At 45.6% G+C, this 27579-nt stretch overlaps 1 protein-coding gene across 5 annotated transcripts in view; it reads right to left on the bottom strand.

Moving 5' to 3' along the window:
- SEZ6L (seizure related 6 homolog like) overlaps positions 1-27579 on the bottom strand; it is a 219827-nt gene that overhangs the window by 91772 nt on the left and 100476 nt on the right. The window lies entirely within an intron of this gene.

The following is a 27579-nucleotide window of genomic DNA, read 5'->3' as shown; positions in this document are numbered from 1 at the left end:
TCCTTCCCCCCACCCCACCCCTAACAGGCCCCAGTGTGTGCTATTCCCCTCCTTGTGTCCATGTGTTCTAATTGTTCAGCTCCCACTTATAAGTGAGAACACGTGGTGTTTGGTTTTCTGTTCTTGCCTTAGTTTGCTGAGGATGATGGCTTCCAGCTCCATCCATGTCCCTGCAAAGGACATGATCTTCTTCCTTTTTATGGCTGCATAGTATTCCATGGCATACGTGTACCACATGTTCTTAATACAGTCTATCATCAATGGCATTGGGTGGATTCCATGTCTTTGCTATTGTGACTAGTGCAGCAATGAGCATGCACATACATGTATCTTCCTTTGGCTATATACCCAGTAATGGGATTTCTGAGTCAAATGGTCTTTCTGGTTCTAGATCTTTGAGGAATCTCCACACCGTCTTCCACAAGGGTTGAATTAGCTTACATTCCCACCAACAGTGTAAAAGCAGGGTTGGGGGTTGGCAGTACATTTTAAACTGAAAGAATATGGGTGAGTTTGTGGGAAACACAGAAATGTTTTAGGATTCAGAATCACAAGGCAGATTCAGAACAGAGGCCTGTGTGGAGACCCACAGAGGTTTGGAGGCTGGGCAGAGGTGGGCACAAAAGAGGAATTGCAAGAGGTTTGGAGCACAAGTGGAGGGTACAGGGGATAAAGCTGGTGAGGGAGTGGGGCAGGGGCCTGGCCCTGGAGAGCCTTGTATAGCTTGCTAACTTCTTGTAATTCATTTTGTTTTTTCTTGAGACAGGGATCTCACTATGGCTGGTTGTAAACTCCTGGGATCAAGTGATCCTCCCACCTCGGTCCCCATCCTTGCGATTTGTTTTTGTCTTTAAGGTAAAACCGTTTCGTCGTTTGAAAGAAGGGTCAGCCCAGGCAGCCGTCTGGCAGAATGATGCTGGAAACCAGCTTTGTTTGCTTTTTAAAGACCCAGTTCTGCACATTGCTGGTTAATGATTTCACTCTCCGAGCCTCAGTCCCCTCCACTGTCAAATGGGGCTATGATTTCCTCCTTCCTGGGGTTGCCGTCATTCGGTGAGTTGATGGACTCAAAGCACTTAGGACAGTGTCTCACCCATAGTGAGTGCTTAGCAAAACGCCAGCTGCCGTCATGGTTTTTACTCTTGTCATTGCAATCACAGCCCCTCAGCAGGAAACTAGAGCCATCAGGACATCCCCGAGATGCTGTCTGGATAGAGAGGAATTACAGCACAGAGACAAAGGCTCTCAGACGGATAGCTGTCCTTGTCGATTTTCTGCAGAGAGACACTCGCTCAGTGACAGTCTCCAGGCCCTCCAGCGCTGTCATTTAAATTTATTTCAGCAGTTGTTGGAGAGGCTCATTTACTTTCATGGAGTTGGCGGCAGTGGCTTCATCTATATAGACTGCAACAGTTTGCAACTGGCGTCAACAAATGTTCCTGTTGTGTAACATTGATTACCAGCCAGTCTTCCTTCCAGGCCGCGGGTGATGCTGGGGCAGGAGTGGGTGCCTGGGAGCGGCATGAGTGTACGGTGTGAGGGCAGTTCAAGGTCATTCAGGCACCAGGCAGATTTCCTAGTCCAGGGTGGGGAGTAGTGAGGCTACAGAGTTAGACTGGGTTCAAATCCTGCCTGCCACAGTTTCGAGCTGAGTGAGTTGCTGGGCAAGTTCTTGTACCTTCCTGAAGTTCAGCAGCCTGTTTTGTCTTCCAAGCGCCTGAGGATGCAGGTAGCAGAAACAAAGTTTGGATTTGTGCAGCAGGTATTGACTCTTTGGTTCTTTCCAAGGCTTGTGATCTCCCCTAGCAATCCCAGTCCTCTGAGACCCCAAAACAGTCAAAGGAACAGAAAAAAAAGTGCAAGAAAACAGCTTCCTTAATTGGCTTCCTCTTCTCAGCTGCTGTTCTTACTCTCTGGGTCCCCGAGGGTACAAGGGTGCTAACCACAGCAGCTATAAAGCACTTTGGGAAGGAAACGCAGCTGGGTTCAGAGTCAGCTCTTTCCCACCGAAAACCTGACCGTCAAGAGTTTTGTATCCACCAGATAAATTCATCTCTCAGGACCTACCGTCCCCTCCTCCTTAATCATACCCAAGCTGGGATCTTGTTAGCTGGCTCCAAACTTAAGGCTGGGGCCAACACAGATGATGCACACCTTCTTAGCCAGGTTGTTGGCCAGATGACTGCCATGCAAAACCCAGTCCCACTGGAGCAATCAGAATATCCTCATGATGATGGCAAGAGAGAGAAGAATTACATCATGGGGACGAAACTCCTTACTGAGCAACTTTATAACTTGCTCCAATACCCCTGCTTTTCTTCGTGCCCAGTGACCGCTGAGTTACATTAACACTTTTTTTTTTTCAGAATATTTACAATTTTAAATCATGACCGTCACATTTATCTGATTATTCCTTTGTCATGTACATTCAGTGCTCTGCTTAAATGCGGTCAATCAATTGAAGTGTTGGGTGTTTACTTTCTCCTACCGTTGACACTCAGTGCAAGTGAGTGAACGCTCTAAGATATGGCCCCTGCCCTCAAGGAGTTAGGGAAACAGACACACACCGATAATCAACGACAGAGATCAAACAGAAGAGATGGAGCTTTCCTTAAACGCACGGTGATGTTGCTCTTCCCTGCAGGGACAGAGCTGTGCCACGCAGAAGGCAACTGAACATTTGTTCTGCCATCTGAGTTGGGGAGGCAGCGTCTCTCTCTTTCTCTCCCATTTTTCTCACTTTGATGGGAAGATGGGAGATTCGACTGGGAACATCCCATTAAAGTGAAAAACGAAAAGGCACAAGCTGGGCGGGGCACGGTGGCTCACATCTGTAATCCCAGCACTTTGGGAGGCCAAGGAGAGGGGGATCATCTGAGGTCAGGAGTTGGAGACCAGCCTGGCCAACATGGTGAAACCCCGTCTCTACTAAAAATACAAAAATTAGCTAGGCGTGATGGTGGATGCCTGTAATCTCAGGTACTTGGAAGGCTGAGGCAGGAGAATCGCTTGAACCCAGGAGGCGGAGGTGGCAGTGAGCCGAGATCGTGCCACTGCACTCCAGCTTGGGCAACAGAGCAAAAACTCCACCTCAAAGAGAGAGAGAAAAAAAAAAAAAAAAAAAAAAAGCACAAGCTCTGAAGCTGAAGATTTGCATCTTAAATGCCCAGCCACAGCAGAATACTGGGAGGGGCATGGAATTCCAAGTTGCAGCATTAACATTTCATCATGCAGGCTCAAGGTGATGTGAGTGAGGAAATGAGACCTGGGAGGTGCTGCTGCTATAACGTTCAGTAAAAAGAGCAAGATACAAAATTCTGTGGTATGTATGAAAATGACTAGAAGCAGCCAAGTAAGACAAATTGCAATGCAGAGAACCGTGTTTTGACTTAAGAACAGCACTAAGACTGAGGCCCCGGTGGCCTCTGGGTGGTGGGACTGTTTTTAGTGATGTATTTTCTCCTTCCTATTTTTTTGGCATTTTCCAAAATACGAATAATAAGTACTTAAGGCTTTCTTAAATGAAATGAATATTTGCAGAACGAGCTGACTTCAGGATGCTGTCTCTAGCCCCTGGCTGTTGAGAGGTCTAGGAATGCGCACACACACACACACACACACACACACACACACACACACATATTTGTAATCACAGAAGCACTTCACTGACTGAGTCACTGAGCCCCTTCGGAATGCACTTTCCTAGTAGAGATGATAATAATTATCCCTTCATGGCCCGATTTACAGTGATTCTGTTTAAGAGGCCGGACTGGCAGGTGAGTCAACGGATGTATTTTTGGTAAAAGGTACTGCAAAAATGTTAGCCACTCTTCGAATCCTCATTAATATCCAAGCCAATGGTGATTTATTATACCTCAGACTCCACAATAAAGTCTCGCCCAACATGCCTTGGTAGTTTTTTTGGCCCCAACGAGCACAAAACCGAAAATAGATATCACATCTTAAAGATCAAAAGATCTCCTGGAGATCATGGTTACAAACTGCCCAGCAAAGGAGTGCGAGGTTCCAAGAGGGGAAGTGGTTATCCAGAGTCAACACAGCGCATCAGTAGAAGTGAAAGACGAGGCTGTTCGAGGCTTGAAAAACCACAGCAGAGCACGTCAAACAAAACTCAAAACAAAGCCGGGAACGTCTGGATAGATGAGGGCATATTATTAACTCTATTCCCAGTTACTTTTTTTCAAATTGTATTTTAGGTTTTGGGGTACATGTGAAGGACATGCAAGATTGTTGCATAGGTACACACATGGCAGTGTGATTTGCTGCCTTCCTCCCCATCACCTACATCTGAAATTTCTCCCCATGCTATCTCTCCCCAACTCCCCACCCCCCACTGTCCCGCCTCTATTTCCCAGTTACTTTTATGCCTTCTACATGTAGCCTGGATGGTTTTTGCTGGGTGACAAGGGGCTGCTCCGTGCACTGTAGAAGGCTGAGCAGCATCCCCAGCTTCTACCCACTCGATGCCAGAAGCCAACCTCCCCCAGCCTGCGTACCCTGCCCTCATCCCCCCTCAAGTTGTGACAACCAAAAATGATTCCAAACAGTGCCAGATGTTTCCTGCGTGGCACGATTGCCTCTGGTTAAAGCCCACTGGGTTAGCCACAGTGAACAAGACACAAGGGTGACCTGATACTGCCCTCAGGACGGAGAAAGTCTTCCTTCCCAATTCCTGGAAATGATCAGCTTTGTGTTGCTTGTATCATTGAATTTTAGAGCTGGAGAAGGGCTTCATTTAATCTCTACTTTATAGATAAAGAAGTTGGATTTGGTGAGGGCTGAGTTTCCCTGTCTCAGGCACATTTGATCACCACTTCATTCAGCCATTTATCATTCATTCATTCATTCAACACTTATTACATGCTTGTCACTGGGCCAGGCAATAGCTACTGGCACCCAGAGGTCCACCTGAGATAGAGTCATAGTGTTGATCCCATTTGGACTTTAAGAAGACCTTCTGGAACAAAAGCGAGAGGGTGGTGGCCTTGGGGACAGCAGGGGTCTTCCCTATCAGTCAGCTGCAACTCTCTGCCTGTATGTCCATGCTAACAATACTAATATGCAAATGGTGATTTATACTCCACAGAGTTCACTCCCTCTTACAATCTCATTCTGACCTCCAAACAATACTGTAAAGTTGACATTTTGTTTTTCCCATTTTACAGGTGAAAAAAAAAGTGACTTGTTCAAGATCATAGAGAGAAAACTGGGGTACAGTTAGACACCTTCTGACATTGTTTCCTGTGCATTTTTCTTCTTTCCCACATCTTCAAATAATTATTTCCTGTGAAACTGTTTATTCAAAAAATTCAAGAATACCTGAGAGGTAAGAAATCAAAAGTACAAGCACTGCCCTCCCCCTGCTCTGTTCACCAATCCTGCCTTCTACAGGGTATCAATGTTGATTGTCATCTTGTTGAAACTGTTATTAGGGTTCTTTTCTTTCTTTTCTTTTTTTTTTTTGAGATGGAGTGTTGCTCTGTTATCCAGGCTGGAGTGCAGTGGCACAATCTCAGCTCATTGCAACCTCCATCTCCTGGGTTCAAGCGATTCTCCTACCTCAGTCTCTGGAGTAGCTAGGAAAAACGGTTCCATATTTTTACTTTTACAAGAGGCAAAATATTACCTAGGACTGTGCGACTGGGAGTCAGAACTCTTTGTGTTCTGGATTCAGCTCCTTGTTACTCTCAGTAAGACCATGGACAGTCACTCCCCTCTTCTGGGGCTCACCTTTCTCATCTGTAAGGTGGGGTTTCCCCAGCCTTGACTTCTGGAGTTATCAGAGAGTAAAAGGAAATCATCCCAGTAAAATGCAGAGCTCACACAGCAGCCTGCCAGCCGTCATGAACAGAGATGTCATTTTCTATCTGTCTGAACATTTACAAAGTTATTATATGGCTTATATTGTATGTCACTTACTGAGTAACACATTTTGGAATATTTCAGTCAATCAAAAAGAGTTTAAGGCTAACGCAGCAAAAACCCACATATGTGCGCCTTCATCTTAAGGAATCGAATACTCCTGATACAGTCGAACCTGCTGCCTTTCGTCCCCCACGATATTCTCCATCTCCTTCTCCACCCTCCAGAATGAACTACTGTCCTGAATGTGTCATTTAGCATTCTTATTTATTATGTACACTTGTTCTTATTTTACAGCTATTATTTATCATATGCATTTATTGGGTGTGGTACATTGAAAAATAGTATATAAATGCTGTCATACCATAGGAATTCTTCTGAAAACTGCTTTTCCCCCCTGTTTTTGTTGCTGTTGTTCAATGCTTTGTGGAATTCATCCGTGTTGATAAGTGTAGCTGTGATGGATTCACTTTTTGTTGCTGTGGTATTCTATTACATTAGTATTCTACCACCAACTTCGTACTTAGAACCCATGGGCTTTCGTGCTACAATTTACATAGTCACGTCACTCTTTTTAAATAATTACATTAAAATATAAACATATATGTCATCAAACCAGTCTCCTATCGATTAATATTCAAATTATTGCCATTCCCCTCCCTTCCTTCAATCAGTACTGCCGTTAATATGTGTTTTTGGTGAACACATTCACGTAATTCCTTAAGGAGAGCGTCCTAGAAGTTGCATTGCTCAGCCAAAAGATTTACACATTTAAAATTTTGACTGATGTAGAAAAAAAAATCACCTTCCAGAATAATCTGAACTTATTTACGCCCCCGCCAACTCTGCTCAAGAGTGCTGCCGCTCTTCAGCAGTGAAGTCAGCATTTCATTTCTGATGATTTTAACAAGACGGTCTAAATTGGAATCTGGGGCAGCTGGATACTGGCACGGTACGCTTCTAAAAAGCCCCCTTGATGATTTTTGAGGTAGTCTCTAGCTTTCTCCGGAGGCTGATTTCTACCTGGAGCTGTGCTGACAGTTGGTCCCAACCTTTCACCTGCCTCACCACACTTTTTTCTTAAGAGCATCCAGGGAGCCTATTCTAGGGGGCTTTGCAAACGTGCTCCACATCAACCCGAGTTTATGTAACAGTTCATACTGCAGATCTATGGTAAATGAGGGCTAGGAAGAGAGTGTGGGTTCAATGGCTTGAGAACAAAAGAGGCATTAATTTTTAGGTGAACGGGCTACCTGGTCATGTCCCAAAGGTAGTTGTATCAGGGTGTTGCAAAGTATTCACAATACAAAGCACTGTTTATAGTAGCAAAAATCTGGAAACAACATACATCTGCATCTATAGGGGACTAGTTTCATGATTGTAGAAACACATTAAAATATCTGCAAGGTTTAAAGGAATGAGATGAAGTCACTGGTGATTAACACAGAGTATAAATGGCAAGAGCTTTCAAAATTGTATGTCTTCCCTTTGACTCATGAGTCTGCTTCTGGGAATTTATCCTACAGAGAGCTGTTTGTTCATGTGCAAAATGATATGCAGACAGGTTCAACAATACAGCCCTAATTGTAGTAGCGAAAGACTAGAGGATAAATCAAGTATACATCAATAAGGTTAAATCAATTACAGAACATCCAGGTAGAATGCCATGCAGCTGAGAGAAGAGAATGATAAAGCTACCTATGGACCGAAGAGAGATGGCCAAGGATTCTGTCAGGCTAAAAAGTAAGATGCAGTGAAATCTAAAAAATTGAACTGATGGAAGTGGAGGGTAGAATGGTGCTTACCAGGGCTGTGGGCAGAGGCAGGTAGGGGTAAGGGAGATGTTGGTCAGAGGATACGCAGTTTCAGTTAGGATTTCTTAGTTTACTGCTTATCACAAAACACCGCAACTGGGTAATTTGTAAAGAAGAGAAAAGTATTTCTTACAGTTCTGGAGGCTGAGAAGTCCATGGCTTGCCATCTGGTGAGGGCCTTCTTCCTTGTGGAGACTCTCTACAGAGTCTCAAAGTGGCACAGAACATCACGCGGCTGCAGGGCGAAGCATGCTAACATGCTCTTCTCTCTCTCTCCTGCTTCTTATAAAGCCGCAATTGTACTCCCATGATAACCCATTAATCCATTAATCCAATAATTCAGGAGTGGTTAATCCATTCGTGAGGGGAGAGCCCTCATGATCCAATAGCCTCTTAAAGGCCTCACCTCTCAGTACTGACACACTGGGGATTAAATTTCAACAGGAGTCTTAGAAGGGACAATAATTTAAGCCGAAGCACAGGCAGGATAAGTTCAAGGGATCTATGGCATGACACGATGATTACAGTGAATGGCAAATATCGTACCCTTAAAAATTGCTAAGGGGAATAGATTGTAAGTGTTCTTACCACCAAAACTCATCAGCGTGTGAAGCAGGTCATGTGTAAATTAGCTTGACTTAGCCACTCCACAGTGTCTGCATATTTCAAAACATCATGCTGTTTGTGATAAATACATACCATTTTATTTGTCAATTAAAAATAGACAAATTTTGAAAAATGAGTTCTCTGAACACCAGGCTTCCCTTGGGTTCAACCCTATGTCATAGTTGCAGGGAAGGTGAAAGGCTCAGAATTAATCGGTGATGACAGTTCTTTGTTCACAAGGGTGGCGTGGGGAGAGGAGGAGGTGTAAGGTGCAGTTTTACGAATGTTTTCAGACTATATAGACAAATTGGCTGTTTAGTCCCACCTGCGACAAAGAAGCCTTCTTCTTTCTAAAAAGAACACAGAACCAAAATGCAGAATGGTGTGCAGAGTGTGCTACCTTTCGTGACAAAACGGAGAGACAATAAGCCTACGTATATTTGCATTCGCTTACCTGTGCAGAAAGAAGCTTTGAAAGAATACACAAGAAACGTACTACGCTGGTTATAGGGGAGGTGGGAGATTGGAAATAGAATGATGAGGAATAAGGTGGAAAGAAGAATTTTCACTATAGACCTTTCCTTACATGCATATGTATGTATATGTATGTGTAGAAATGTATGCATGTATTTAGAGGGAGACGATTACTTATTCAAAAACTGTGTAACAAATTGAAAAATAATAAAAAGAATGGCATAGCGGTGTGTCAACACCATTCTGTGTGAAGCGAGAACGATCGAGCGAGGCTGGTGGGCATCCCAGCTCTCACGCGTGTACATTTCAACCAGGTAATGGGCTTTGCCTCAGCAGAGTAGAACTGAGGTTTGGGCTCAAAGAGAGAATCATTTTTTATTGCGTATCATTTTGTACAGTTCGATTGTTTTGCCACACACATGCTATTTTTATAGCAATGATTAAAGAAGAAATAACGAACTCCCTTTTGTCACTTCAATTTCATAGGAGGGCAGAGAACAAACCCCCACCTTCTCAGGTTTCCTAACTGGTCTCCAGCTCCACAGCTCCGTGGAGAGCAGGGAAATTGGCTCCCACCCCCTTCCCTGCAGGGAGTCCCCAACAAAAGACACTTGGGCTCTATCTCTCCATCCTCCCCTCCCTTGGCCAGAGAAAGGAGGGATTATCTGATTGGAGGTGTTAAGAAGTCACTGGTATCCATCAAATCCAGTTACTATTTCCAGGGCCGAGTCACTGGATTGAAAGGTTGGAAGAAGTATGGTTCTCTCTCTCACTCTCTCTCTGTCTCTCTCTTTTTCTGCTCCCAGGCTTCTCTACTTTTGCCTGGGTACCCAAATCAAGTCATTTGAAAAGGACGCAGTTGAGCTGTCCGGCAGTGATCTGCACCTTTGAGTCACTAGCAACGAAGCTGATTTTGTCCGGTTCTTCATGCCTATTTTCAGTTGGTTAAAATCAGGGGTGAGGATCAGGGTGGTGAGTTACAAGCCTTCCCCCACTCCCCTCCAAGCTGACCAACAGCCCAGAGTCTCAGGAGAACCTCCTAAACAGGTCTCATTGTCTTGTTTATTATTGGATGAAGCACAAGTGACCTGGCCTTCACCTAGCATGTTCTTCCTGGGAGCCCCGATTTTGCGGTTCTGTCACATGGCCTCTGATGGTCTTCCACCTGTGCCAGGGCAGATGGGACTCTTCATATGTAGACAGGATACCAGGTACTACAGATTTCCCACCAGGTCTCCACAACTGATCCTCAGTCCAGATTTATACCAGATGAGCCCTTGGACATGATCAAATGTTAGGACTTTGTGTTTTAAGTTGGAAAAAAAAATCAGGGGTGAATGAGTACTTCCTTCCTTCCTTCCTTCCTTCCTTCCTTCCTTCCTTCCTTCCTTCCTTATCTCTCTCTCTCTCTGTTTCTTTCTTTCTTTTCCTTTCTTTCTTTTTTTTGAGACCATGTCTCACTCTGTCGCCCAGGCTGGAGTGCGATGGCATGATCTCAGCTCACTGCAGACTCCACCTTCTGGGTTCAAGCAATTCTCCTGCCTCAGTCTCCTGAGTAGCTGGGACTATAGGCACCCGCCACCACATCCAGCTAATTTTTGTATTTTTAGTAGAGATGGGGTTTCACCATGTTGATCAGGCTGGTCTCGAACTTCCGACCTCCTGATTTGCCCACCTCAGCCTCCCAAAGTGCTGCGGAGTAGTTCTTTTAAGACATACATCAGATCATAGGACCTCTTTGCTTAGAACCCACCAGTGACTTCCATCATACTGAGAGTAAGATAGAAATTCCTGGCAATGAGTTGGGAGCCTTTTGTGTCTGGCCTTGGACATCTCTCTCCAACATCGTCCCTTACCGCTTTTTCCTTTCTCTTGGCAGTATGGCCACACTCATTATTTTCTTGCTCCTTAAACCTTCTAGATTCATGCTGCACCTTTGGGTGTGTACACGCTGCTCCCATTGCCTGGGCCTAGCTTCCTGGACATCTTTGCTGGGCTGGCTCCATCCGATCCTTCCAGTCTCAGCTCAACTCCAAGATCACCCTTAGATTTTCTATCTCATTCCCTTCAGAGACCTGATTGCAATCTGAATTAATCCTACTGACTTGTTTCCTCACTCGGTGTCAGTGGCCGTGAGATGGTCCACACTCACGCAGTTTCACCTCTCAAGACCACGTGTGTCCTGGGTGCAGAATGGTTGGGATATCTAGGAGCTGTCTGGGAACCTCCCAAGCCCTCTATGCTGTTGTCCGGCATGCCAACATGTGCTCTGCCCCGTATCTTCCATGAAAGCGAAGTTAAGGGAGGACTGAGTGAAAAGAAAATGTGTATATACTTCATTCATTTGGATTCCTGTTAAATCGCCTAGCACCTACGACAGTGTCTTCCATAGTGTATGAAATGCAATGAATATTTGTTGAATTCATCAGAGAAGAAAGGCAAGAGAGAGAGAAGAGGAGGAATGGTGGGATGAGGAGGGAGGAAGGAAGGAGGTCAGAACCGGAGACACGTCATCCATCGCAGTGCTTAACATCCCGTGAATACTGAAGGAGAAGGTGGAGGAGGGGTGTTTGGGGGGCACTTAGCAAATGCTGAGGAGCTGATGACATTTCCAGAAATTCTACAGTTCTGAACGCAGCTGTGCATGGGTGGCAGGGAGCAGGGCGTAGACACTACTTACACAGGAGCAAGTGCCTGGGCCCCGCCTGACGGAAACTGCCACAGCCTGGTCCTCAGCATTCTCAAAGATCAGTTGTTCTAACTTCCTTTCTTTTCACCCAATTTCCTTTCCTTTTCTTTCTTTCTTTCTCTTTTTTTTTTTTTTTTTTTTTTTTTTTTTGAGACAAAATTTTGCTCTTGTTGCCCAGGCTGGAGTGCAATGGTACAATCCCAGCTCACTACAACCTCCGCCTCCCACGTTGAAGTGATTCTCGTGCCTCAGCTTCTCAAGTAGCTGAGATTACAGACGCCCACCACTATGCCCAGCTAACTTTGTATTTTTAGTAGAAACAGGTTTCACCCTGTTGGTCAGGCCGATCTCAAACTCCTGACCTCAAGTGATCCACCCGTCTTGGCCTCCCACAGTGCTGGGATTACAGGCGTGAGCCACTGCGCCTGGTCTGTTCGCCAGTGTTGTCCTCAGGACGAACATGGACAGATCTCTACTCCAGATTCTTCCTCAACCCGGAGATGCATTTACTGGCTAAAGTGAGAGAGATGAGAGGCAAGAAAGAAGAGAAGGAGGCTGGGATCATGCATGGACTCTCCTTGATTCAACACCTCCAATGTCATGGCACAGGGAAACCCCGAGACCCCCAGCCTTCCTCTTCCTCTCAGAGTCAGTGGCTGGATGGGAAAGTGAGGCTGGAAGCAAAGCCCCAACACATTCTCCCACAGGCAGTTCACCCTCCGTGGGAGGAGAGACTAAGAAAATCTCAATACTGGGTCTGTCTAAACCAGGAGACCATCTAATGGCCATTCCTTAGGTTCTGCTCAACACTCTGAAAAAAGTCGCCTAAGGCAATTACTTGCAGTGGTGTTGTGCAGTCACAGACGGAGCATGGGAAACGCCCAGGGAAATAGGTGACTGTCCATGGGAAGTCGAGGCACTGGGGAGTCATTCAACACGGTTGGGTGGGATGTTGCATGAGCTCCACTTTTCATTTTTTTCCTTCCTTCCTTCCTTCCTTCCCTCCCTCCCTCCCTCCCTCCTTCCTTCTTTCCCTCCCTCCCCCCTTCTGCCCCTCCCTCCCTCCTTCCCTCCCTCCTTCCTTCCTTCCCTCCCTCCCTCCTTCCTTCCTTCTTCCCTCCCTTCCTTCCTCTCTGTCTCTCTTTTTCTTTCTTTTTCTTTCTTTCCTTCTTTCTCTCTCCCCCTTCCTTCCCTTCCACTTCCTTTTTTCTCTTTCTTCCTTCCTTCCTTTTCTTTATCTTTATTTCTCCCTCCCTCCCTTCCCTTCTTCCTTCCTTCCTCTCTGTCTCTCTTTCTTTCTCTCTCTTTCTTTCTTTCCTTCTTTCTCTCTCCCTCTCCCTCTTTCTTCCTTCCTTCCTTATTTCCTTCCTTCCCTTTCTTTCTCTTTCTCTTCCTCCCTCCCTCCCTTTCTGTTTTTCTTTCTCTCTTTCTTTTTTCAAACACTCATTCTTTTTAGCGAATGAAACCCATTTCATTGTCACATTACACCAAAGAACCTGGGTCCCACCACAAGAGAAAGCAGGAAAGCAAGCTGTCTCTTAAAAAGACATTTTTAGGAATGAAATCATGTCCCTTGCAGCAACATGAATGGAACTGGAGGCATATCCTAAGTGAACTAACTGCGAACAGAAAACCAAATACCGCATGTCCTCACCTAGAATCGGAAGCTAAACAATGGTCACTCGTGGCCATAAAGATGGAGATAGTAGACACTGGAGACTCCAAAGGCAGGGAGGGTGGAAGAGGGCTGAGGGTTGAAAACTTACCCATCAGGCACCAGGTTCACTAGTTTGGTAACGGGTACGCTAGAAGCCCAGACCTCATCGTTATGCAACGTGTTCATGTAAGGCACTGCACATGGACACCCTGAATCTAGAATCACATTTTAAACATTTTTAGATATGCTATTATTCCCAGAGCAATTGTTAGGAAAAGCCCTGCTTCCTGCTTGGACTTCACTCCATGAACTCCTTGCTGGCCTCCACGGCAGCCAGAGAGATCGTTCTAAACCACCCCCTTCCCTGGCCGGTGGGCCTGCCTGTAAGCCTCAAACTCCTTACCTTTCCCTGGAGGGTTCCCGGTGATCTGTCCCAGCAAATTTTCCCATCCTCATTTCTCACTGCCGGCCTCATGGCAACTAAATTATTTCAGTTCGCCTGAGTTCAATCGATCAATCTCTTGTTCCCTCTCTTGTAAGACAGCCAGCATTTTCATTTGCTGTTATCTTTACTTGGTTTTACTCTCCTTCTCTCACTTTTTAACACCACCAAAGAAGTAAGCCAAGGCATTAATCACACTCATAATTACCTGGCTTCCTACCTGTCTTCCCTACGGGGAGGAAGTTTCTGGAGGACAGAGATCATGTCTCTCCTATTCATCACTGTCTCCCCAGACCCCGTTCTGTGGCCATGGTCCTGACACATAGTAGGCCCTCAGTCAGTATCTACGGAATGAATCATGAATGTGTCTGCAGTGCTGAGAATAAGACTTGGCGTGTATGACACAGTCAACCTCTTTAAGTGATGAAGTGTAGATATGTACATGGTTTATGCTATTGGTTATCACAAAGGTTAATCCTTAGTAAACTTGATCCCAGATAAACCTGATTTGACTTACAAGCAGAGCACATGAAGGCAGCTCATCCGCATAACTCGTATGGTTTGCTTCAGCATTAGGAGGTCAAACAGAAGCCTAACTGATTCATTTCCTTCTGTTCTCTTCACTTCCTGGAATATGCCACGGTCACACAGATGGAGCGGAGACTTTTGCCACCCCGAATGGCACACCAAACTGCACACGTGAACTCACACCCTGGATACCTCCTGAGTCTGCTGCAGAAACCTGGGGGGCTTTGGGGGGCTTGCAGCAGGTGTTAGGTGGGAAGGCTTGTGCAGGTCAGAAAAAATTCTTTCAGCCTGGGTGCAGTGGTTCAGCCCCATGATCCTAGTACTTTGGGAGACCAAGGTGGGAGGATTGCTTGAGCCCGGGAGTTAGAGGCTGCAGTGAGACGTGATCATGCCACTGTACTCCAGCCTGGGTAACAGAGAGGCTACATTTAAAAAAAAAAAAAGACTCAGTGTTTCAGCTACAAGAGTAATTATCGGATAATTGTCTTCTGTGAGCTGGCTTCTCCCCTACAAATGGGCTTCCTTTGTAATTCATGTTGGGTTCAGAAAGCCTTGAACATTCTTTTACGTCCAGTTACATCTCATTAGAGCGTTGGCTGGGCCCGGCATCCATCTTCCCTGTGAACCAGCCCAGAGAGGCTGGCACAGGAGCACGATCTTGCCCTTTAGCCATCTGATTAACTGTGGTTGACCTCAATGCCAACTGATTAGCATTTAAAAACATTCCTCTTTCTTGCCTCCTCTACCCCCACCTCCCCTCGTACCCCACCCACCCCGACTCCTTTTGGGTCTCATGGTACAGCTTTGTGATTTCTTGCAGGTAGCCAGTGAGGGGGAGAGGAATGCAGTGTGATTTATGTGTGTACACACAGAAAAATCGGTGAGTCATCGAGGGAGGGAGACAGACACACCAGACAGCACAGAGAGGGAGCTCAGGGTGGGAAATCTATCTGGATTCAATTACCTATATACTATACTTCAATTACCTATGTAGAGAAATATAATACTTGGGAATGAATCCAGACAGTTTGCAAAGTGAGCTTAAAAGCCATCATGAGTAAGTTAACAATTTCTCTCTACCTGTTTGCTCCGATTTCCAGACAAGAATAAAGAGCAGCATGGCCTTCCCGGATACTTATAAGGATGTGCTCAGAGGTAAAAAAATATATATATATATCTGGGAAAATGGCCAGGCACAGTGGCTCACACCTGTAATCCCAGCAATTTGGGAGGCCAAGGTGGGTGGATCGCCTGAGATCAGGAGTTCGAGACCAGCTTGGCCAACATGACAAACACCCATCTCTACTAAAAATACAAAAATTAGCCAGGCGTGGTGGTGGGCACCTCTCATCCCAGCTACTCTGGAGGCTGAGGTAGGAGAATTACTTGAACCCAGAGGTAGGGGCTGCAGTGAGCAGAGATGGTGCCACTTCACTCCAGCCTGGGCGTAAGAGAGAAACTCCTTCTCAGAAACAAACAAGCAACGAAAAAAGAGAAGATCTGGGAAATTAGGAGACTTGGGTTCCAGCACTGGTTTTGCTCTCAAGTTGCCATGTGACCTTGAGCAAATTCCATCTCTCAAAACCTCAAGTGTCCTGCTTTGTAAACTTTGGACAATCATCTTTCAGTGGTTAACCTTAAAGAAACACTGGGGTAAGGCAAGGGTTGGGTTTTAGACGTTGAAAGCAGTTTTACAAATGCAAGGCTTAATTGGTCTCATTTAAGAGACGGGAACTGTACTCTCTTTAGACATAAAAGGGACAACAGTGGCTTTGTTACTGTCAACTTATTTTCAATGGTAAGAAACCTGCGGCTCTGAGAGAGCCCCGCTCACCACAGCTGGTAAGTGGCAAGGCCAGGATTTGCAGCAGGGCTGGCTGACCCACACACCTATGCCCTGGTGAGGCGAGGGAAGGGGCTGTATTTGCTCCGTGTCTCTACTCCAGCCAGCCTCCGAATCCTGACCTGGCTGTGTCCAGGGTGAGCACCACGTACTACAAACAAACCCGCAGGGGATCTGCTCTGGCTAAAAGGTACCCAGTGACCTTTCAGTCCTGGGGATGAAGGAAAATACTGTCAAGAAGCTGACAGCCAGATGCTCCAAAGACAACTAGACTGCCAAAAAAGATGGTAGAATAACTGCTGTAAAGGCAGCAGCACCAAAAGGCACCTAGGAGGTGGGGGTGCTGGCCTAGCACCCGCATTTTACAGATGGGCAAACTGAGGCCTGTAGTATGACAGAAAAAGCTCTGGGTTAGGACAGTCAGAAAGTCTCATTAACTCAATCTGTGGCCTTTGGCAAGTCCATTGTCATTTCTGGGCCTCAACTTACCCTCCGTATAATGGAATCTTTCTTTCAAACACAACTCTAAGAGGAATGACAGTATGGGTGCTCTTTGACTTAGGATGGGATTACATCCTGATTAACCCACCGTAAATGAAAAATACCCTAAGTTGAAAATGCATTTAATACCCCTCACCTACTGAACATCATAGCTTAGCCTAGCCGACCTTAAACATGCTCAGAACACTTACCTAGGTCCAGAGTTAGACACAATCATCTAGCATAAAGCCTATTTTATAATGCAGTTACTATAAACAATTTTGACCCAAAATTCAAAGTTAGAGGTACTGAATACGTATCTCTTTTGCACCATCATAAATTCAAAAAAAATTTAAGTCTCCAGATTTTTTAATGATCACCATTCGAACTGGCATGAGATGGTATCTCAATGTAGTTTTGATTTGCATTTCTCTAATGACCGGTGCTGATGAGCGTTTTTTCATGTTTGTTGGCCTCCTGTATGTCTTCTTTTGTAAAGTGTCTGTTCATATCCTTTGCCCACTTTTGAATGGGCTTGTTTGTTTTTTTCTTGTAGATCTGTTTTAGTTCTTTGTACATTCTGGATATCAGCCCCTTGTCAGATGGGTAGACTGCAAGGATGTGGTGAAATAGGAACACTTTTACACTGTTGGTGGGAGTGTAAATTAGTTCAACCATTGTGGAAGACAGTGTGGCGATTCCTCAATGACCTAGAAATAGAAATCCCATTTGATCCAGCAATCCCATTACTGGGTATATATCCAAAGGATTATAAATTGTTCTACTATAAGGACCCATGCACAAGAATGTTCATTGCAGCACTGTTTACAATAGCAAAGATCTGGAACCAACCCAAATGCCCATCGATGATAGACTGGACAGGGAAAATGTGGTACATATACACCATGGAATATTATGCAGCCATCAAAAACGATGAGTTCGTGTCCTTTGTAGGGACATGGATGAACCTGGAAACTATCATTCTCAGCAAACTGACACAAGAGCAGAAAATCAAACACTGCATGTTCTCCCTCATAGGTGGATATTGAACAATGAGAACACATGGACACGGGGAGGGGAGCACTACACTCTGGGGTCTGTTGAGAGGAAATGGGGGAGGGATGAGGGGCTGGGGATGTGGGAAGAGATAGCATGGGGAGAAATGACAGATATAGGTGAAGGGGAGGAAGGCAGCAAATCACACTGCCATGTGTGTACCTATGCAACAATCTTGCATGTTCTTCACATGTACCCCAAAACCTAAAATGCAATTAAAAAAATAAAAATAATAATAATAAATAAATAAATATATATATATGTCAAACCATCATAAATCAGGGACCGTCTGTATACTGTTGTGCAGCAAAGGATTAACTCAGCAGGTCTGGGTTGTGTACACCCTGCACAGTCTGAAGAAAGTTTGGTCCCTGAGCTTGGCTCCAGAGAGGTAACCCCTTAGTCCTTGGAATATCCTGCCTGATTAGAGTCTTTGTGTACCCGGGGGCCTTGGGCAATGCCGATGTTAGCAAGATACTTCATGCTAACATTGTGGTTGACGGTCGGGGCCTCGGTCTTGGCATCAGCTTGACCTCTGGAGAGGCTGGAGACTAAGACTAGCCACATGAGTGGTCAGTCATGCCTGTGAGACCAACCCCAGATAAAACCCTGGGTGCCGTGGGTCAGGTGAATTTCCCTAGTTTTCAGTGCTCTGTGGGGGTTCCCACAACATCGTGGCTGCCCACAGGACCCCACACGGAGAGGAAAGCTAGAAGCCGTGCCTGGTTTCTTGGACTCTGCCTCCTGCACTTCTTCCCTTTGTTGATTGTAGTCTGTGTCCTTTCCCTGTAATAAACATGATGGTCCTGGGTATGATGGCTTTTATGAGTTCTGAGTCCTTCCAGTGAATTATTGAAGCTGAGGTAGTCCAGGGGACCACTGAACCCAAATAATAAGTAAAAATAGGAGCCTGTGGGTTTAATCAGGAGTGGGGACAGGAATCTGAGAGCAACTCTCTAAGTTTTCCCCTTACTCTTATCATCTTTGATGATCATGATGGTGATGATGAAGGTCAATGGTAATAAGTGCTTATATCCAAAGACCTATAGCCATGATTCTATATTCGAGGTCCTATATTCATGCTCTTAAACTTAGGGATCATTTCATTGGTTCCTCTCAACATCCCTGGGAGGTAAATAATGTTATTACTCACATATTAAAAATGAGGAAACAGAGGCTTAGATCAGTTTAATCACTTGCTCAAAGCAACATAAGGTTGTAGGTGGTCATGCTGGGATTCGAACACAATCTGAAAAGCACTGGACAGAATGATCACTAATAGCCCTTCTGGATTTCATGTTTTATGGATAGGCGACTTTAAGGTACAATTTCTATTTTGGGGCGATGGCTGAGAATTGCAGGACTTGGAGGGAGAAATAGTTTCTGCTTATCCCCCTGCTCTCTTAGGTGACTGTGTCCATGCCAGGTCTACACCTGCTGACTTCTTGGTCAACTTCAGGAAGAACTTGAGTCTCAAACAAAAGAAGAAAACATCCAAAGTATTCTATTCCATTCTATTCCATCCCACTCTACCCACTCCAATCTATCCTATCCTGCACCGTCTCACCCCACGGCAGCCCAGCTCCCAGTCATTCTGTAATCCTGTATTGAGCACTGCTTTGTGCAGGGGGGACACAGAGATACACAGCACATCATCTCTACCCTCTGCCTCTAGAGTCAAGCCACGGGGCACTGGAGCCCCAGTGCATGAGGGACAGTGGGCTGGCATCATCTAATGCCAAGCCCCAGGCTCCTCCATTCTTTGAGTCGTGGGCCTTGATGTCTGCCTCCTGGAGTCCAGCCAACCTCTACCCAGAGCCTAACGAGCTCTCACAGCCAAAAAGAACAATGCCTCAGATGTGTGTGGGCCTGAGGCCGAGGCGGTGCACAGAGCCTCCCTTCACTTGCAGGCCTGTCCAGTGGGCAGGTGCTGGGTGTGGGGCTTGGGGAAGCACAGGAGGAGGCAGATCTGATGGTCCTCAGAGTGGCCATTGTCAGCTCCCCACCCGGCAGGGGCTACACAGAGGGCCTCAGTGCCCTGAAACCCACCTGGCCCCCTTCACAGGCACGGTGCCTGTGTGCTGTGGCGCTAGGCCATTTTCCTGGGGTGGGGAAAAGATGCCCTTTTATTCACTCAGCAGCAACCCTGCCAAGATTGGCTAAGCGCACGTGGGGCTTGTGACACAGAGAAAGAGAGGGAGGGAGAGGCAGCGAGATGGAGAAGGAAACACACCAGTTTCCCTTTCCTATGAGCGATAGCTCCAACTTCATTCACATTATGATAGCAGCTCTTTCATGATCACAAATGTGGCTACCACTTTTAAAACCGTATAATGTGCTAAGTGTTTACATGCGTTGTCTCATTTAATCCTCAGAACTACTCTGTCATGTGGGGACTATTGCTTTCTACATTTTGCAGATGGGGAAATTGAGGCTCAGAGACAGAAGTACACACAGCCACAAACACACTGGGAGAGGCTGATGAGTCTGGGATTCAAACTCGGGCCTGTTTGATATAAGCCCCATTAACTACTACCTCTATGTTGTCGTAGGTGATGTTAAGAGCCTTCTAAATACAATATTTAATTTTCACAATAAAATTAGTTCATTCATGAGTTGATTGATTCATTCATCCATACCCTCATGTAGTCATTCAACAAACACTCACTATAAACCCAGTGGCTGCCATGTGCTTTGCTCAGGGATACAGAAGGAAATATAAAATACTCCAGAGTCCTTGCATTTTCCTCTCTAAGGCACCCACAACTGTCTGAGGCTGTGGAACCAGGGGCAAGGGCCACCCCAAAGTTTATCCTTCACCCCTGCCTGCACAGTCTGGGTTTTCCACTGGGCATAAGATGACCAGATGCAACATGGCCCAGTGATGAGAACACTGGGAAAAGATTCAGTTTTTCTGTGGCCTAAACACAAACCACGTGTTTGGGGTCCAGCATCCAAAGCGGAGGATGTCACGTCGATTCTATTTAGAATCAAATGGACCTAAGAATACCTTTTCATGTTTTTCATAAACTTTTACTGATTGTAAGTCACACATAAAAAAGTCTCCCCAGTTGTAAGAAGACAGCTTGATGAAATTCCTTCAGTGAGACCTGGATAAATAGCAACCAGATCAATATGCAAAACATTGCCAGCACATTCTGAATTTTTTGGTTTGCGATCTTTGGGGGTTACCTCTATTTTGACTTCTATTGCTGAGGGCAAGTTCTGAGTACTTATGAATTCACTGGCTAATTGTGCAATGTGTTCTGTTTTGTATCTGGTTTCTTTCAGTCGATATTATATTTGCCAGATTTGTCTGTGTTGCTACATGTAGTTCATTCCTTGTTTATCGCTGTATGGTATTCCATTTTATGCCAACACCACAATTTATTCATCTGTCTACATCACAGTGTATCCATTTCACAGCTGATGGGCCTTTGAGTTGCTTCATGGTTACTTCCATGAGTAGTACAACTGTGGACACGCCTCTGTTAGTCTGCTCTTGCCCTGCCATGAAGTGCTGAGGCTAGGTAGTTTAGAAATAAAAGAGGTTTCATGCCTGTAATCCCAGCACTTTGGGAGGCTGAGGCGGGTGGATCAAGAGGTCAAGAGATCGAGACCATCCTGGTCAACATGGTGAAACCCCGTCTCTACTAAAAATACAAAAAATTAGCTGGCCATGGTGGCGCGTGCCTGTAATCCCAGCTACTCAGGAGGCTGAGGCAGGAGAATTGCCTGAACCCGGGAGGCGGAGGTTGCGGTGAGCCGAGATTGTGCCATTGCACTCCAGCCTGGGTAACAAGAGCGAAACTCTGTCTCAAAAAAAAAGAAAAGAAAAAAGAAATAAAAGAGGTTTAAATAGCTCACAGATCCACAGACTGTACAAAAAGCACAGTGCCAGTATCTGCTGGGCTTCTGGGGAGTCGTCAGGAGCTTTCACTCATGGCAGAGGATGAAGCAGGAGCAAGGACGTCACACAGCAAGAACAGAAATGAGAGAGAGAATGGGGACGTCCCAGACTCCCGTAAACAACCAGATCTGGCAGGAACTGACCGAGTGAGAACTCATTCACCACCAAGGTAAAGATGCTAAGCCATCTGTGATTGTAGTGGGGGGCGGGTATCCGCTCCCATGATCCAACACCTCCCACCAGGCCCCACCTCCAACACGGGCATCACATTTCAACATGAGATTTGGAGGGAACGCATAACCAAACAATATCAATTCCATTCCATATTTTTGGTGTATGTGTATATTCATTTCAGTTAGGAATATTCCTGACAGCATGCTGGTCGCGGGATATGGCACTTTAGTATTTAATAGATACTAACAAAGATTTAGTGCAAATGTTCTGATTTTGATGAAGAATCTAGACAGCTGCTTTCCTACGAAGCAGTAACTCACAGAGCAACAGAAATCTAATGTTGTTTACATAAATACTACTAACAATTACTATTTTATTGCTCTTCGATGGTTCCTATCCTTCAAGGACTTGGGAATGAAGGGATATGCTAAACACCAAAAGAATGGTTTGAATAAAAACCCAGACACATGTGCACCCAAAGAGGCCGATCAGGCATTATTACTCTAATACCAATTGCCATCTTCTGAGGGTTGACTGGCCACGCCTCATCCTTATTTTGGTATCTGGATCATTAGTGGACATCTCATTACGCCCTCGAATGGGGATTGTTTCTCACAGCTTCCTCTTTAACTAAGCATGAAATGAATGCAGGGGGCCGGGCTCATCTTTTATGAAGTTTCAAGGTGGCTGCCCGAACATGGGGGTTGGAAGCTCAAGGCCAGGGAGCAGGTTGTCCAGGGAGGAGGAGGAAGGATGAGTGTCCTAGCAGACACCAGGATGGGCTTTTCCAGGATGGCCAGCCTTAGGCAACCAGGCTTTAAGCCTGAGGCAATGCCTCCTCCGCTATTCCACCTGACCCCGTCTCGATGAGGAAGAGATAAAGAAGGGGTATAAAGATAAAGTCTGCAACAATCCAAAATGTAAATTACTAAAGGATCTGAATCCACGTCCTCTCCTTGCAGACCACTGAAGGCATCTATTCCATAAATTTGTCTCTTGCTTTTTGGCCACGATATCTTTGCTTATGCTGTTTCCTCCTCCAGGAGTGCTACACACACACACGCACACACCACACACACACACACACACACACACACACACACACCCCTCACAATTGTCAGTGCTAACATCTCTGTTTCCAAAATCCCTGATAATTCTATTTCAAGTGAAGCCTCCTGTTTGGTGTTTTGTTTTAGTTTTATTGAAGCAAAGGAATTCTTATTTTAGAGTTGGGGAAATCGAGGCCCGGGGAGGAAAGGTGGCGTGTCCAGTGTTACCCAGGAAGTAATAAAGATGAGAAGAAGAACCACAAGAATAACATCTCTGTGATAATCTCTGAGGCCTCCCTATGTGCCATGAACTGGGCAAAATAGTCTACCATGCATCGTCTTATTCAATCCGTCTGTGCCAGATTTTCCTTTTGGGAGGTCCATTTTATAGATAGGAAAACTGAGGCTCAGAAAAATGAAACTGTCATCGTGAAGCCTTCTAAAGGCAGGCTTAGCAGTGTCCCCGGGCCTGTCCAAGGCCGGGGCAAGTGGCCTTCACCACTTTTCCTGTCCTTCCCCCTCTGACTCTTTCTCCTGGGTTCTTTTGCCTGACAGTGTCCTTCTTGTCCCTTCTGGGCCGGCTTCTCTTCCCTCTTTTTCTGGTCCTTTTCTTTTGTGCACTCAGCTTGTAACATGAGGATGAAAACTCATTGGCCGTGGCTGGAACAACCCTGGTGGCTGAGATAATACAATATTGATCTTCTCACGGTAGACTCTATTCCTTGTAGCTGAGTGGAAGGGAGATTAATGCCAGACCCTGGTGGATAACAAACAGCTTCTGTGACAGGCAGGATACCATGCTTTATTAGCCTCATGACAAGACGATGTTTTACCACAATTTTTGATCAGAGACTGGGTGATGTGAGCAGCGAAATGTGTTTGGGAGGCCGTCACGCTGCATAAAGAGCAAATGAAAAATAAAGGCAAGGGCGGGAGCTGGTGCGTCGAAGATTGGGATTAATGTCAAATTTGCAAAGGGACACAGAAAGTGCAATAAATGCTCAGATCAGCAAGCAACGAGGCTAGTGTTCCAATGTGGACCTGGGGCGGTGTTAGCAACAGTTTCTCCTCCTCCTGCTCTGGGTTTATGCGTCCCTTTAAGTGCCTGACCCCCTGCCAGAGAGCAGTGGGTATTGTTAGTTCAACCTCTGAGGGAGCCTTCCCCTACACAAGTAAGAGACCACTCACAGCTGAATCTCCGGGGCTGATTTTTAAGCGGCAGATTTCTAGGCTATACCCACGGATGTAGGTGGGAGCAAGGTGTTTGCACTTTTACCAAAAACTCCAGGTGAGTCACAAGCCTATTAACATTTAAGAACCATTGCCTTCAGGAGTTCTGGGCATGGAGAAAATTACATCCCATAACGCCCCCCAGCCATGCCGTTATGCGAGCACAGCATTGAACAGCATCCTAGTTAATCATGTGACATTTTAAGCACTGTTTCATGTAAAGTGCACAGTCACATCCATTGTCCCGTTCGCTCCTAGAGCAAAAACCTTGCAGGAGAGAAATTAGCTTTCCCATCTTACAGATTAAAAAAAACCCTGACACTCAGAGAGAGCCTTAGAGAGTAAAGGGCTGGGCAAAAGCCCTCACATCGGGTAAATAAACCAGACAGTATTTATTCTCTAACCCTTCTTCAGACACATCTTGCTTTCTGAAATTTTCCATAGGCCACTGAATCTCAACCGAGGATAATTCTGCTCCCCAGAGGACATTTGGCAATGTCGGGAGAAAAATTTAATTGTCACAACTAGGGCAGTGGGTGCTACTGGTGTATAGTGGGCAGAGGCCAAGGGTGCTGCTAAATGTCCCACAATGCACAGGACAGACACCTTTCCCACAGCAGAGAATCAAACAGCCCGAATGTCAGTTCTGCCAGGATGGAGAGACCCTGGTCCATGTGCCCTCTGTTGCATCCCATCGGGTTTTATTCTGAATTCACTGGGATGGCTCTGGGGAGTTTTTGGCTTAAGGGGTCATATGATCAGATTAAGGTGCTAGATCCCCCTCCCTACTGAAGGGGAGCGTACTGGGCTGGAGAAAGGGTCAAACTGGGAGACCCGTTTAGGAAGCTAATTTAACGGTTGCATGACCTTGGTTATGTGGCCTCTCCCTGCTGAGCCAGTCTCCCCTCAGGTAAAGCAGGGGTGGAGGGGCTAGGCTAAACAAGATGTCTCTTATCGCTTTAAAAATGTCCTGCGATCTAATTCTAATTTTCTGTTCATACCTGGTGACCTCCTTCGGAAGGAGTGGAGTGATCTGGGAGGCTGGCCCTTGTGGAAGACGAAGTCATTGTGCATGTTGGCCAATCCATCTTCCCACCTCATCAGCCAGATTTGTTCCACGTTAAAAAGGAACTCCCAAGACAGAGAATGCATTAGAAGGAAATTGGATTCGAATTTAATTGATGGCCTGGGCGATTTGCCACAGTCATTAAATTGCCCTGAAAAGCCAGCTCATTGTTCTACAGAGAGGCAACACGGCTTTGTTTGGATAGTGCCATGTGTATGAATTCAGTTTCTTCCCCCACTGGACCCACTGTGAGTAGAAGCCTCTCTTTGGTGCCAACGGGCCAGATGCAGCCAGACTTCCTCTTCCTGATGGTCCTCGGCATATCCTGACTGGGAGGGTCTTGAATTCAGCAAACCCTCTAACTCCTGCCTCATTCTTTTCAGTCACTTTCCCTGCAGTCCCAGTGAGCCCTCTCATCTGACCTTAAGTCCTTAAATTCCCTCTATAAATCTACATCATCTATGCCAGCAATTCCCAAATTCACTACTCTGTGGGTTATTGAGAAATACGCCTCAGAAGTTAAGCTGGAAGTACTTTTTCTGTCTCTTGGACAGTTAAAACGCCCACTTTTATGATAGAGGTTCTGACAAGTCCTGCAGCAAAAATAAAACGGGTTCAGCTTGGTTGAAGCTATGTTGCCAAATAATTTGCTTAATGAATTTCCCTCTCACGCCCTCTTTATCCAGAGCTCACTTATTTAGATCTTGTAAAATAGTGTTTTGCAGAATCCCAGTTTGGGAAATGTTGACCTATAAGTGGAACTATAAAATCTTGAGCCTAGCATTCAAGGCTCTCCACAGAAAGATCCTTGATTATATCACCAGCCTCATGTTCCACTTTCCAGCACTCATTTTACAGCCATATCAAGCCCCTTGATACTTCCCCCTGTTTTGAAAACTCATGTTTTGGAAAGGCAGGCAGGATCACCTAGTGGTTACATCCAAGCCTGGTATCACAGGATTAGTAGAGCCACTGAGGCACATTTCTGCCATTTCCCAGCAGTGCGAGCTTAGAGAGTTAACAATCGTGACCATCAGTCTCCTCATCTGTGAAATGGAAGTGAAATGGATGTGAGAGCACCACCTTATATGGTAGTCATGAGAATTAAATGAGCAGATGAGTGTAAAGAGCCTAAAAGTAAATACTAAATGTTAGCTCTTGGTTTGATTATATTGTTATGACTCCGTACACAGGATTTCCTCTGCTCAAAATACTTTCCCTCTCATTGACCATCTGGTGAGGATAAGCCTTTACTCATCTCAGCTCCAACGTTATTTCTTTGCAAAGCCTTCTTCACATCCCTTTGATAGAGATAGGGGCTTCTTCCTCCTCCAGCAACGCTTTGCATTCAGCCACTCATTGCTTTCACCTTGCAATCATTCATTCATTGATTGACTTATGCATTTAATTTTGATCAAGCCTCTACTTTGCATGCCACTTTATAGGCACTGGGAACACAGTGGAAACAGCACTGACCTGGTCTCTGCCCTAAGTCTAGAAAGCAAGTCACACTCGAATAATGCATGGCAAAGATAATGAGCTGCAACCAGCATGAGAGCTATGGGGACACTTACCAGGGCCTTAGTTTCTATTCTTGCTCCTAATATGCTGCTTTTTATTTTAATGTCTTTAACACACAACACAAATGCTTCATTTAATAGTCGCAGATCATCTCTGTGAGCCAAGCATTCAGCTCGGCCGTCAAGGACCCAGCAATTGAGTGCCCCACGGCCGCCTCTGAGCCTCTTGCTCTGACTCATCATAAATTCCACACACACCTGTGTGCACTGTCCTTGTGAGCTGGTCCTGCCTTGCACCTTGGTGGCCTTCACTAGCTTGGTAGTCTGCACACAGCTTATGTCCATAGCGGCAGTGAGGCAGTGGTCAGATGGAGAGCCTGGTACGTTGCATTATCATGACCTGTTTTCAGGAACATCTCCCCACCAGACTGGGAGCTCCTCCAGGGAGCCAGAGTGAGTTGCTGGGCCATGGAAGATGCACCTGAAATATTTACTGAATAGGAAGAAGGTCTGGGAGCAGCAGAGGTTGGGAATGACCCGCATCTCCCTGGCTCCCTTAACCAAACATACCTACCAGCTTACTGGGACATCAAAGGCAGTGTCTGCCTCTTGCCTCCAACCACAAATCTGAGCCTTTAAGGAGGAGAAGAGAGAGTGACCTGGTTTATTCTATTTGAAGAACTCAGAGTTCCCAGTGCCCTGGGTGCCTCTCAGAGCTCCATTTTTTTTTTTTAATTTCTTAAAGAAAAATAATAAACCAGGTTAGCTCTAGAGAAGATGGATAGGAATGAAGGCAAGCTAACAGGCAGTCTGCAGCTCTCTGAGGTGCGTTCCTTATCATTTCCAGTGAGAGGGAGAGAGAAAAGACACGATTCTTCAAATAGCTCTTCTCTTTTTGGGGAATATGTAATCGTCTCAATTAAAACACAGACCAGAATATTTAATGGCATGGAAATTGATTTTGATGCTATTTAAATAATTTCCCCCTAGAGTAGACGGGTATTACTTGGCCTAATTTGATGGAAGCATTCATTTCCTTCTCAGCTCAGAACTTGGGTGCGGGAGATTCTGTTCACACAAGGCCGATCTGAATTCCTGTCAGGCTCAGAGGACTTTTCCGGGTTACCAGAAGACGACAGAGCACAGGCTAAGGTAATT

Source organism: Saimiri boliviensis, chromosome 21 (assembly GCF_048565385.1).
Source record: "Saimiri boliviensis isolate mSaiBol1 chromosome 21, mSaiBol1.pri, whole genome shotgun sequence".
Classification (NCBI taxonomy): Eukaryota; Metazoa; Chordata; class Mammalia; order Primates; family Cebidae; genus Saimiri; species Saimiri boliviensis.
This window is presented reverse-complemented; position numbering and strand designations above follow the sequence as displayed.